The sequence below is a fragment of the Octopus bimaculoides genome, chromosome 8 (assembly GCF_046866305.1).
Source record: "Octopus bimaculoides isolate indiv1 chromosome 8, ASM4686630v1, whole genome shotgun sequence".
In the NCBI taxonomy this organism is placed as follows: Eukaryota; Metazoa; Mollusca; class Cephalopoda; order Octopoda; family Octopodidae; genus Octopus; species Octopus bimaculoides.
Genome location: NC_142935.1, coordinates 68,996,625 through 69,009,124, shown reverse-complemented (window position 1 = coordinate 69,009,124; position 12,500 = coordinate 68,996,625). Strand labels below are relative to the sequence as shown.

Sequence of the window (12,500 nt, the reverse complement as noted above, 5' to 3'; positions counted from 1 at the left end):
GGCTGGGACTTGGCATTGCAGTAATACCTGCCCGAGTGCTTTCCACACTCTTTCTGCCACGGCAATTTTACAATCTGCTAGCTGGAATCGATCCTGGACTCTCGTGATTACCAAGTGAACTTCTTAACCACTCAGCTATGCCTGCAACTCCGAAGTACTTCTCAGCAGTGCAGAGAACTATCAGTTTTCAACAGTAAGAAGATGTAGTTTTAATAATGTGGACATGTTTGTTAAGTAAAAGTTTAGTTTCATTTGTATAAAATTTAGAGAAGGAAGAGCAGGGATCAATATTTTTTTCACAAGAGCTCAGCCCTAGTGGTGGAACGGCAGTCAAGAGTCGGGAACTCTCCTCGGGTGTGTAGCTCAAGTGAAAGTGCCACCAAAAACAGAAGGTCCTGTTAAACTGAAAGTTGCAGTAAGCTGGCAGAATCGTTAATACCGGACAAAATGCTTAGCGGAATTTCTCCGCTTTTACATTTTAAGTTCAAATTCCGTTGCGGTCAACTTTATTTTCACCCTCTCGGGGTTCAGAAAATAAGTACGACTTGAGCACTGTGGTCGATGTAATCCAATAGCCACTTCCCCCAAAATTTAAGGTCTTCGATCTATAGTACGATGGATTATTTATGCAATTCATCTCTTGAGAGTATGCCAAAGAAATGCTGATAATGGTATGAAAACCACCAAGAATTTTGATGATTTGAGCAAACGCTCTTAATTAACATCGCCTTCGAAATCACATTTGACAGGAAAAAAGAAAACAAAAATGTAAAATATTCAGAAAAATCTAGTTGAAAAGATTTTTTTTCAGAAAAGTCTTCAAGAAAAGAGAATTGCCGAAGGGAAATAGCGAGCGAAAACTGTGCGCCAGCATAACAAAGCCAGGTTTTTATACACTAACCGCAATTCGGTGTAGAATAGAATTTGTAAATAACACAAGTATTACCATGACAAAGGCAGGGAAAAGTAACAACATAAACAATAACAAATAGATAAACCCCATGACGTTACATACATATGGGCTGATGAGTGTAGACACACACACACGCACACACTCACACATACATGCTTGCATACATACAAACATACATACATACATACATACATACATACATACATACATACATACATTCATACACATACTCTTACAAGCGACACATTCGTATATTTCACCACAGAAAGTAAACACATGCGACGTGTCTGTTATATATGTGTGTGTGTGCGTGTGTGTCTGTGTGTGTCTACTCATGTTTCTATATATATATGCATATATATATGTGTGTATGTGTGTGTGTGTGTGTGCTGGTGCATTTATATGTGTGTATATATATATATATATATATATATATATATATATATATATATATATATATATATGTGTGTGTGTGTATATATATGTATGTTTATATATATTTTATATTCTGTATATATGTGTCTGTGTAACATTATATATATACTGTATATACATTACTATTATATACATGTATAAATACACGTATGCGTATGTGTATATAAAACACTGCACAAATAGGTGTACGTCTATGTATCATCTGGATATACACATTTCCAAAGTCAATTTGTAATTCTACTCACGTTTGTTGGTACATTGGGAAAAAATTACAGAAATTACTTGTGAACAAAATATATTTGTTTTCATGTACATATAATTGAAAGGCAGATCTAGTTAACCACAAATTATTGTCGGACAATAATGAAAGTCGGCAAAAAGTTCCTCCAGAGAAAAAGAATACATCATAACTTGTTTTCCCCTCAACAACAGAAGCAACACGTTACTTAAAATTTATAAACAATATTATAATATTAATGAGGCGAAATCCGCAATATGATGAGGAAATTGATGATGGTCTATGCCAGCATCTGTCCTCTTTACATTCACAAGAATGGAGTCACGACAAACACAACAAAAACCTATGCTAATGGTAAAAAACTTTATTAGTGAAAATATTCAGTTTACATTTTCATATATGACTGACTACTGATCAATACTCACAGGAGAAAGATACCGTCAGAGAACTGCTCAGTCTAGTATAACTTCAGTGAGGTAGTATTCACTCGAGTAAGAACTCAATAGAGTAGTTGTCACTCGAGTAAGACCTCATTAGAAAAGTATTCATTCGAAGAGTAAGATCTCACGGGAATAATGCTCTCTAAAGTAAGACCAGGAGATGGTGGTGAACCCTGCTGTACTCTTTCGCCACAACTTTCTCTCACTCTTACTTCCAGTTTCTGTTGTGCCTGTAATTCAAAGGGTCAGCCTTGTCACACTGTGTCACGCTGAATATCCCCGAGAACTACGTTAAGGGTACACATATCTGTGGAGTGCTCAGCCACTTGCACGTCAATTTCACGAGCAGGCTGTTCCGTTGATCGGATCAACTGGAACCCTCGACGTCGTAAGCGACGGAGTGCCAACACACACACACATATAGAGGAAGGGAACACTAAAAGCTGACGATAAAACGACGATGGCAGTGCACAGTGGTATTGCTTGCCATAGAAATAATAGGGAACTGTACTCTAGTGAGACTTCAACAGAGAATGTTTGGCTGAGGGACATGATGTATGTGGCACCTAACGTTGCTGCGTGTCAACATGGAATTTTAACTTCTGCGTAAGTTAAAATAGTCCTAAAGATGGAAAATTGTTTTGTAACCTCAAGAGAGAGCCTCAATGTGGTCGATCAACTAGCTGCAAATAACAATCTTCAATTTTTGACATGTACCGATCTTGTTGAATACAAGTATGTTTCCGAAAAGTCGAGTTTTATGTTCATGGAAATAGCACGTCGACCGTTTAGCACTAGAATTGCCAGAACTGACATAGCTGTTAGAGTGTGGGACACCACGAAGTATTTGTTTCGGCTCTCTACCCTCTGAGCTGAAATCCTTCCGACCTCAACTTTACTTTTCATCTATTTGAAGTCGATAATACAACAGATACTAAAAGAAGGTCGGGAATTGACGGAACAGTTAGACTTGCGATGACACCGCTGCCAAGCCGTAACGGCCTGAGGCAACAGACCATCCCGTCTCTCTACATCACCGATGTGGAGAGAGGAGAGTTGTATGCAAGGGAAACTGCTGGTTTCTCTCAAACATCTTACCAACGCCTGAATATACATCAGTAGATGAACTGACATTTAGACTGACAGGTACTGAAAAGCAGGGTAAGGAGGTTGAGCCATTGTACGTGATGTGTGTTGCTGAGTAACTCATTGAAAATCAACTGAATGCCCAATGTTTGCGGGTGAAATGGTAAAACCAACAGAAGAGTATTACATACATAAGTTATAGTGCAATATGAGTAATACTTGTATCTTACTCTGACATACTTCAGTGAGTAATCGTTTATCTCTAATAGAGATGACCTAATATCGAAGGCGTTCCAACTGTAATCACACAGTCTTCTCGGTAAATTTACAACCAAACTGCCCAATGAGTCCTCTCTTTTTCATATAACTGGGCTGTGATTTTAAAGAAACATTTCAATTTTTAAATGTGGAGAAATAATATAGATGCTTCTGCTGTATGAACGCCGTTTCATTGAGGACTCAAAACTATTCCAACGAGGTGGAACACTACTTGAGTGAACACTACTCCAACTGGAACAGGAAGGTGATGTCGGTTTTAATGTTCTTTAAATTCATAGAGGTTTATTGTGTTACTGTTAATTTCAATATTGCAATTAGTAAGATGAGGACATTCATTTTCCACTCACTAATGATCAGGCCAATCTATGAACAATGACAATAATTATAATATGAAGCCAATGTAATGTCTTTTAATTAAGCAAAGAAACCAATTAAATTTCTAGAACAGCTTGAAACTAATCATCATATTTGTTCCAAGAGATTTAGATTTGTGAGTGAAGAGAAGCACGGTAACACATTGCTAAGGCATATTTGAGGGAATCTGAAATAGATGAGATAGTATAAATCCACGGTATTTAGTTTAAACTTAGTCTGTTAATTTCTTTTGATACAATAAATACCAGTCGTACCCTTCACTTGACACAGTGATTCTCTTTGAACACTTTGTTGCGTCTCATATCAATGTATTCTTTTCGAACCTCTCGTGTTGTGTTTGGTTTTCCGTTAGCATTTGAACTAATAAATACGTCATGGTATTATGCAGATCGGAATAGCTTCATTATAACAAACACCGGGATAAATCTGTGAGATTGTCATCATTAAAGTTTACAACAGTAGTACATAAACTGATGACAGAGCCTCTACTTGGTTATTCGACCTATTAGAAGTAGCAATCAAACTTCGCTCTAAACACATCCCACCGTTAAATAAAAGATATACTATCGCTGAAGTAAAGACAATATTGTCATAACTGTAACATACTTTGACTATCAGTATAGATACTTCTCAATCCTGAATTCTAATCAAACCAGTCAGACACAATGAACTAATTTACTGTAGTGATGACATCTGCCAAGAGAATAATTACGTAACTAACATTCGTTATAGCTTCTTATGCTATAAACACAGTTTATGAAGACCTGTTCAGAATAATGACATTTGATAGTGACATTACTTGTCCTTAACAGGTTTTCTGGAGATTTCCCGTAACAAATTCAACGCAATGCAATCACAATACGTTTAAAGTATGAATTAAGAAGATAAAAAAATAACTGTACATTGTAAAAACGCGAGGGAAAGCATAAAATGTTCACGAACCGAAGCCAGGTTATTGCCGGGAAGTTTGTATTAAATTTGAATTGTCTACTGTAAAATCTACAAGCCGTGATTTTAAATACAGAAACTGTGTTAATGATCATCGTTAACAGCGCATGACTTCCCATAATCATAAATACATAAGTTATTAAATATCATACATAATTCTGATTAGGAAACTGAATACTGATATAAGCAGTGAGTTTAGAAATATCGATTACTTAAAAAGAAATCCATACTGAGAACTAGACAATAATTGACTTAATGATTAATTCTGGGGAAAGAATGTGAAGGAACAATTTTGATATTTAAATTAAATTAAATTGAACATAGAATACAACGAGAGGGGAGCCTATTATCTATCAAATGCGGGAAGCATTCTAATCATATTTCAGCCTAATTAGACCTCAACAGTATGAAGTGTAGGCTGCTCGTGTTGACAAAAGTAGCACACACACGCATACACTCACTCTGTCTCTCTCTCTCTCACACACATACAGAGGTTTAGTTAATAAACGGAGCAAAAGAAAATTACTCATTAATGTTTCTAAGAGTTCCGGCACAAATTGACTTTTTTGTAACATTTTCGAGTGATAATATTTCACGAGGTAATTTAACATGACCTTTTTAATAGTATATACATACATATACATACATACATACATACATACATATATATATATATATATATATATATATATATATATATATATATATATATATATATATATATATATATATCTATATATATATATATATATATATATATATATGTATGTATATATATATATATTCATTTATATTTATATAATATCTTTTTTTCTCAGCCAAGAAGTGTTAATAACTGTATTGTTTGTACAGTAAGTCGTTTATCAACTTGAGAAAAATGTGTCAATATTTGAAATTTATCAAGATAAATCATACTCGCTAAAAATAACTTTGCACTAGAGATCTATGCTAAAGTATTAGTGTCTGCTTAAACTAGAATTTATCACCATCGTTAGCACGGTTATTATCTCTGAGAAACTTAGGTATTATTGAGGCACTTTAATCATTCTTCGTGGAAAGTAAACAAAGCCTGTCTGACTATTTACAAATTAATCAGTTCACAGAAAACTTCCATTTGTCGTCTTTTAAATTCAGACTACACCAATTAAAACCGAAAATGAAATGCAAAATTAGAAAATAGAAAATAATACATAATTAGAACAGTGCAATTAAGATAAAATTTAGTTGAAAGTCAACGTATTATTATATTTTACTATTGCGGCTGCCATCTTTTTAATGAATCACTATTGGTTGCTTTCACCAAGTATTTCTCGTATCAAGTTGGTTATTCCATTACGTTATATTTTCTGTGAAATATGATTAATATTCGTAAAATTCTTGCAACAAACACACACTTAGTTATATAAATCGTTGTAAATCCTTTCTTTGATGGCAACCATTTCCCACAGAGGGTAGGGGATAGTTCTATCGAGTTCAACATGTTTAAAAACATATTCAATTGGAAAGAAATCAATAAAAGCTTGTTTGGGCAACAAATATTCCGAGAGGAAGTGTGGCCTGTTAAGGAAAGCGTAAGGATGCCTATAGCAAGAACGCGATATATATTACAGAATAACTCACAGAAAAACCATCTGTCCTTTGCTTCGACAATTTGTAGTTCAAAATATGTGTAGCTGTAGGATATAATTCAAGTACAACAAACCGAACACTCACTCCTCTTTCTTAGATAAAACGTAGTTTAAATATCTAATATTTATCAGCTGTTGTACAAATATATTGCGCTGAGATCTCATTTCTTTGCCTTGATAAAGAGCCTCTGCATATCGAACCTTTATCGTTTCTTAGGTCAAATATACTTATTTTAGCCTCTAGATTTCCACTTAAACTTTGTTTTAAAATTCTGAACACCAGAAGAGAAAGTTTCTTCAAGTAATAGCATCAATAATCTTGATATTTTTAGCGCTCTTTATTACATAATGTGAGTCCCCTACTCAGAGGTAATCACTGTCAGCTACATGGTTAATGTTATTTATTGGCGATTAGTCGAACTCTGAAGGATGAGAAGCAAGTACATGAAAGAAAATCGTGTATACCATGTCACAAGCTTCTTCATTTCTCTCAACTCGAGACTCTTAACATCACTAACAACAACGAGCCAATAAAGAAACCCTTACAATATAACTCGAGCTAATAGAAATTAGTTATATTTCTTTCATAACACATTATGACATTTTACTAAAACAGAAGAGCATACTCTACAATTAGATTAGTATCCATACAGCATAGTTGAGCACAAAATTATGTATTCACTGTTTTAAACATAAGTCTACTTACATACGGTCGACCTATGGTTAAACAACAAAAGTAAAAACAACGACAATAGCAAAAATAGCTCACTACACTCTTATCTCTCTAAACGTAAGTTTGTAGAAGAGGTATCAGCAATTAAACAGATATCAATAAATAGTTGTCACATATACCCTCCTTCCTTGGTATAGGAAAATCAACATGAAAACCGATAGAAAAACATGTCGTCAGTGAAGGGCGCGATATCTTTTGTTCAGCTCTCCATCCTTGCTCACCGCAACAAACTTTATTTTACAAAACAGGTTCAATTATAATTGGCGGATTCCATCATTCTTCATTTCTTATCTTAGATTTTATCACGATATTAATGTCGTCACACTCACAATATGTACTCAGATCGATATACACTTACATGTTTAAATATCGATTTCCAACATGGAAACAAAGGATGGTGATCGAGTCTATGAAATTGATCTAGTGCATGGATGATATCTTAATTTTAACAATCACAGAAGAATGAAAATTAAAACTGACTTGGGCGAATCTAAACTAGGGGCATAAAGAGCTCTAATTTAATGCTGCTAGGAATCGTGTCTGATAATAAACGATTCTGATACTCCCTCACACACCTTGTGCATGCGTATTATTACTGAATTAAACAGAAGACTACTAATGTGTTGATGTGTATTCTAGAGAAAACTATTGTGTTGTCCACCATACATAAATGGTTCTTTTATCTATTTTGAAGGATATACGAAGTATATTCCGTCAAAGTCGAATACATTTTAATATTCGAACAAAATATTCACAACATAGGCGTAGGAGTGGCTGTGTGGTAAGTAGCTTGCTTACCAACCTCATGGTTCCGGGTTCAGTCCCACTGCGTGGCACCTTGGGAAGTGTCCTCTACTATAGTCTTGGGCCGACCAAAGCAGCCTTGTGAGTGGATTTGGTAGACGGAAACTGAAAGAAGCCTGTCGTATATATGTATATATATATATATATATATATATATATATATATGTGTGTGTGTGTGTGTGTGTGTGTGTGTGTGTCTGTGTGTGTGTGTCTGTGTTTTCCCCCCAACATCGCTTGACAACTGATGCTGGTGTGTTTACGTCCCCGTAACTTAGCGGTTCAGCATAAGAGACCGATAGAATAAGTCCTGGGGTCGATTTGCTCGACTAAAAGGCAGTGCTCCAGCATGGCTACAGTCAAATGACTGAAATAGGTAAAAGAGTAAAAGAGTAACATGAACAACATTTTGAAAGAATTAGCAAGAGAACATAAACGTGATAGAAAACGTAGCCAAATTATACCACAAATCACACTCTGTTTTGTTAAATGATGAATAACTTAGAGATTATGTATTTCTGACAATCACTAACAAGACAAAACAGCCATTGATGGAATATGTTTAATCAGGGCTGACTTTCGGGAATACGACAACTTCGAAATGTTGATTGTACCTCAGTATAATTTTTGAAATGCTTATCTCACTTAACGACATACATCACGGCAAATGAATGGACAAGATTTTACGGACCTAAAAGGAATTGGGAGATTTATAAAAACTATTTACTTTCGAATTGGTTTAAAACCCTCTCTCTTTCTCCCTACCTCCCTCCCTTTCTCTCTCTGTCTCTTTCTGTCTGTCTATCTCTGTTTCTGTCTCTCTCTCTCTCCCTCTCTCTCTGGCATGTAGACTTAGCATCATTGGAGGGACACATATTTGTGAACAATGGTCTACGCAAATATATTTATCATTCACCATTTTGAAATAGTCAAAGAAACCATACGGCGAAACACTCTCTAATTTACATCATAACTTATATGTGCACAAGTATACTACCGCAGGTTTTATGAATCAAGAGGATTATGATTTTCAATTTGGGTTTCTATGTATTCTTTATAATTAGCCTACAATTTCTGCAGGGTCTGTTAGCAAGATACCAAGAATTCCTGTACACATTCAAGTAATAACCATGTGTGGTATCAATTAGAGAATGACATGAATGTGACAGGTATTACAATACCAATGTAAGATGTCGGGGACGGTTAAAATTGACTTGCAAATATTAGTATCATTAAAATAGACATTTACATTAGCTGCTATAGCTATCGGATATGTCATACAAATTAATGTTTCTCCAATATATCCACGAGGAATTCTTCCTGTCTTGAGTGGATTTATAGTTGCTATACTCTTGGCTACGATTGCTGGCATTCTATAAGAAAATTATTTGTTTAACTTACATTCTACTATTGAACGTACGTCTTTCATAATTATATAATCGTATCAAGTCTTACCAACACAACAGCAGAAAAACAAAATTCTTTCTAATATTTGAACAAGACCACTAATTGTGAGGGAATGGTGGCAAGGCGATTAGAACGACTTTGGTACTTGACTGGCATTTTATTCTATCGACCTCGAAATGAGGTAAGGCAAAGTCGATCCCGGTGATATTTGAACTCAAAACGTAAAGAGACAGAAGGAATACGGATTCAGCCAATAACAAATATAATGTAAGAATTCACACGAAAACACGAGGGAACGGAAACAGTATAATTAACAAAAACAAAGAAGCAAAAATCTAAACAAGAAAAAAAAATGCCCAAAAAAGGGGACACTACTAAAAGCTGCTCGTGGAAAACCCACAAAAGCACAGTTGACTAGGGAAAATGTGATCATCTCATTGTCCACTCAATCTACATGTTAACCCACCTTTCAACAAACTTCCTAGAACGCAGCACTTTCATCTACAAACTCAATTTTCTTTTCAACGAAAACTTGAAAAAGCTGATGTTGGCTTGGCTAAAGAGAAAAGTTTCTGAAATCTCTTTCAACCTGGTCTACCATACAAGTTATTTCGCTAAGGCCACCAAACTGATAAACACTGTCCTTCCTAGCCAAAGTAAGACATTGAAACGATCTTCACAATGGATTTAGCTGCCGATAGACAGTTCGAGAAATATATTATAATATTGGTTTCAAATTTTGACACAAGGCCAGCAATTTTAAGTGAGGGGGATAATCAATTACATCGACCCCAGTTCTCAGCTGGTACTTATTTCATTGACCCCCTAACGATGAAATGGTAAATCGACCACGGTGAAATTTGAACTCAGCGTAAAAACGGACGAAATGTCGCTAAGGATTTTATCCGGCACATTAATGATACTGACCGCTCGTTGCCTTAATATTATATAATATTAATAGATTTTTGATATAAGAAACATGTTGGAGTAGGGATGGTATTGTCAATTAACTCTAAAATAATGAAAACAAGGGTTGAACCTGTTACCGAAATACGAATCCTGACTGTAAAGTGACGTAAATAAGCATCTCAAGATATAAAGCCCGGTTTTCTACCGTATCTCGTAACTCCATTCTGAATATGTTGAGAGCAGCATTTTGAACTAAATTATTGTTGGTGGATTGCATCAGATAATTATACTAAAGAAATACTGTGAAATATATCTAAAATATTTCTACATTGGTACTGGCAATATTCAGAAGTTTCCAATATCAAAGATAATACACAGCATAAAAACAGTTACACGTTCGTGTACCCACCCCACACACACACATATACAAATAATTTTGATAAGGAAAATTATTATTTGGTCGAAAAATAAATTCAACAGGAAAAGAAAGAAAAAAGGTTCTCCTATGATACAATAATACCAAGACAGATAATGGTGTGTAAAGCAGAAAGTAATAACATCACCAACAATAGCAACAATGACAACAGCAACAATAACAAGATTAATAATAATAATGATGATGATAATAATGATAATAATAATAATAATAATAATAATAATGATGATGATGATGATGATGAAAATAATAATAATAATAATAATAATAATAATAATAATAATAATAATAATAATAATAATAATAATAATAATAATAATAATAATAATTATTATTATTATTATTATTATTATTATTATTATTAATATTATTATTATTATTATTATCGCTGTTGTTGTTTCCAACAAAAATGGTCGATCGATATCTATCCAATGTAAGAATAATAGAAATTGTTCTTTACGATTTCCAATTTAAAAATAATGCTGTTCAAGAAATAAAGATGTTTTTTTTTTTAGGCAGAGAGGGATTATGTACAATGCTGGTGGTGGTGAAGCGCGGCTACGTTTAATGTGAATTAACATTCTCTGTGGTTGTTTTGTTTTATACACGTGCACTTAAAGAAAACTACGCAAGAATACATGCAACAACAACAAAGCAAAACAAGCGAAAAAGAAAGGAAAAAAAAAGCTAAAATGCTTAAGCAAACAGATATATGTATATATACATAGGCTATATGTTTTTCGGGCTGCTATTTACGCAGGAATTTATACATGAAAATACGCGTGAGGCTAGATACAAAAGTGGAACCTTATAATTTCATGTATATATTGTATATGTGTATATATGAAATTATGGTCTCAATTGTAAACAGATAAGCTGAATAACACTCAGCAAATACAATCATTTGATATTACAAATGAAAAATAAACATAACCACAAAAGGAAAATAGATACAAAAATATCTTTCTAAAATATTCTATGTATTACATAGAACTAACATAAAACTAAATATGCGATGGAAAACCAGTAGGAATACTCAGTTACCGCATTACCAAATGAATTACTATCTATCATCTTCTGCAACACAAGCATATTAAACTTCACGAAAGCAACAGAACTCGTCTCAAACTCTGATTCTCATCTCTACCACTCACCTCAACATAAGCAGTCTAAAACAAAGGAAGAAAAGAAACTAAATTCTAAACCAATTTTTAAATCGTTCTCCCTAAAGTTAGTTCTTTTATTCACCAAACTCTCCAATCATTCTCTCTCTCTTCCTCTCTCTCTCTCTCTCTCTCTCTCTCTCTTCCTCTTTCTCTCTCTCTTCCTCTCTCTCTCCCTCTCCGTCCCTCTCTCATTCTTCCCCTCTCTTCCATACACTCCGTGGGTTTATCCCAATCTATATTAAAAAAATAGACCACCATGCCTAGTTTTCTAGAAAGCCATGTCCATTATCCCTGAATACTACGTATTAGTATCACTTCCAGCATAAATAACGTGATAGAAGTTGTAAACACCACATCCTAAAGAATATTAACTCTTTCGTTCACGCAAGCAAGGGTCGGTATAGTTTGTGAAATCATCCGAGTCAACTGGTACTACCAATGTAATTATTAAGGCGATATCATTATACCTCAGATCCCTTTAACACGAGCAGCACATTATTAGAATCTAAGCGATCCATATAATTTAGCTCACTATTACAGAATCTCTCTTGACGGATACATATCCTTAAAACAGCCAAGACTACATCTCAAAGGCTGGTTTTATATTCAGAAATAGAAAATATTTATGCACACCTACAGTTACTGTAATTCCAAAGATCAAGTAAAACACAAGTTAAAGTCCTGCTTCGACATCTAGTTAGCCGGA

General features: G+C 34.4%; 1 protein-coding gene across 4 annotated transcripts in view; it reads right to left on the bottom strand.

The window, feature by feature from the left end:
• Positions 1-12,500, bottom strand: part of LOC106867807 (atrial natriuretic peptide receptor 1) — an 865,062-nt gene that overhangs the window by 350,171 nt on the left and 502,391 nt on the right. The window lies entirely within an intron of this gene.